This window comes from Papaver somniferum, unplaced genomic scaffold, assembly GCF_003573695.1.
Source record: "Papaver somniferum cultivar HN1 unplaced genomic scaffold, ASM357369v1 unplaced-scaffold_21, whole genome shotgun sequence".
NCBI classification, from domain to species: Eukaryota; Viridiplantae; Streptophyta; class Magnoliopsida; order Ranunculales; family Papaveraceae; genus Papaver; species Papaver somniferum.
Genome location: NW_020631041.1, coordinates 15,989,771 through 15,992,070, shown reverse-complemented (window position 1 = coordinate 15,992,070; position 2,300 = coordinate 15,989,771). Strand labels below are relative to the sequence as shown.

At 35.3% G+C, this 2,300-nt stretch overlaps 1 pseudogene; it reads right to left on the bottom strand.

The window, feature by feature from the left end:
- Positions 1–388: 388 nt before the first annotated feature.
- On the bottom strand, positions 389–1,845 carry LOC113339678 (annotated as a pseudogene).
- Positions 1,846–2,300: the final 455 nt, after the last annotated feature.

The following is a 2,300-nucleotide window of genomic DNA, read 5'->3' as shown; positions in this document are numbered from 1 at the left end:
ATTAATGAAACATGGTTGACTGTTCGTCAATCGTATACAACTAAACAAAAAGAGATCGTAATTAAAAGAACCCTCATGAAAAAAACCAAGTTCTGATAAGCAAATATATTTAGAAGCACCACTTACATATGAAGGTGGATATACGGTGGTTCCACTGCTACATTTATGAGCTGAGAAGATGGAAGAGGAGCAGGAAGGCTAACCCTCTAGAAGATAATGTGATACCAATAAGTAATGATGGTGGGATTCTTCTATATAAATGTCGACATGAACTAAACTGAAGTCCGATCCAATCTTTCATTTTTTTTTTGAGAGCAAAAGGGCAAATTGAATTAAAAACAAAGCTTCATCAAAAAGATGAAACTAAGAATACAAAGGTTGGGTTTAGCTAATTGTTACTAACAACTGATCGTAGATTCTTAACAAGATCCTTCACTGTCATACTATATTCAGCATTCATCTGCAAGAAATAAGACTGGGTTTTAATATGGGTTTAGTCATGAATCATATGAAGGAAACATACATTTAAGCTAAAAAAATAAAAATAAATAAATAAATATATATATATATATATATATATAAAAAGAAGATTAAGTAGCTAATGACCTATGCTGTTACGGTTATAGCAAGAAACGAATCATCAAAAGGGATGGCATTTGAATTCATAATAGAAAGATGAAGTTTCTCAATCTGTGAAAGTATTTTAACAAACACTCCTTTACGTTTTTCGCAGTGAATTCTTATTAAAACATTCTTGTGGCAAACTCTTGCTTCGATTTCAGGTACTGGCTCATCATGGGTGGATCCATCAATAGAGTTTCCGTTGGAGGAAGACGACTCGCTATCATCAGCATAAATTTGAGTTTTCTTCAGAAAGATTACCGATTCTACTGTTTTCTTTATTGTTTGTTCCTCAAATGTTTTCACTTTCTCTTGAAGCTGTTTCAAGTAATTTACAGCATCTCCAAGAACCGAAGCTTTGTCCATCTGTGAGATTAGATCATATATTATCAAAAATCCACATCATGGTCTCATGATTGTTGTTCTTATTAGGAGTTTGATAATAGCTATTATCGTTCAATAGCACCTACGATCAATTCATATATGCACCCGGCCTGATGCTCGGATTCTGACTCAAAATAATGAGTGTTTTTTTTTTTTTTCTTAAGCAAATAATTTGTGTGCTGAAGGACTAATGAATAAACTTTCATTCAAATTGCATGCATGGTTCAAAATTAAATCATAAAAAGAAGTATAATTTGAAAGGAAATTCATGAGTGTGCTGCAAAGCTAAACTACCTTTGTCAGGCCTGGAAGTACGGCTGATAAAGCAATAAACTGCTGGTTAAGCTTCTCTCTTCTATTCCTCTCTGCCATGACATGATCCTGACTACAAGTCTTTTGGTTATTTTCCATAGCAGCAGTCCTCTTTCTTCCGTGCTTGTTTCCTTTGGATGAAGCATTAGAGTTCTTTCCAGGAGAAACCACCTCTTGATCTTGAGGATCCCCATGAGCAACTACGTCTCCACAGACTTGTGATGCTTGCTGAGGATCCGTAGGCGAGTTATGACCGTTTCTACTCAAAGAAGAAATGTTGGATGGAGAAGAAGACTCGGGAGGAGATGATATGTTCTCATTATTCAAGCTATCAGTAGTTTTGAGTTGCTTTGCGGACCTCTGGTAAGCAGCAGCAGTAGTACTACTAGTTTCCACGTGCATCGGGTAGGAAAAAAAGCTTTGATTAGAGGAAAGAGATTGTGTAGTGAAGTCTTCTCCTCCAAGTGCAGCTAGCTCATCAATGGTGTACATTGATGTGTACTGCTTGATACAAGTTTGATCCTCCATTGATCAGATCCAAAGAGTTTATTGATGATTTTATGAGATGCCAATCAGTTGACCAACTTTTGAATCAAGCTAGCTAGATAGATTATTTGTGAGTTGTAAATGGTTTTATTGTGGCCAGGGACATATATATACAAGATATATATAGCTCTTGTTTATGCCTCAAGTGCAGCTTGGTAACCACTTTAATTCTGTCACATGTTGTACATTTTACTGTCTTTCTTCCCAATATTCTACTTGCTCGCACGAATCAGTAGTTTTCTTCTACAAAAGATATGTTAGACATGCGAATAATCCATATATATATTCCGATGGGAATTGCCCGAATTGGGGAGGTAGTCCACACGATTGTTTGACTATAGTTTTAAACTATATTCAACTAATATAATATACTAACATCAGTCTGTAGAGAATAGATATGGAAAATCATTTCCATTCTATTTTATTCAGTTTTCGGA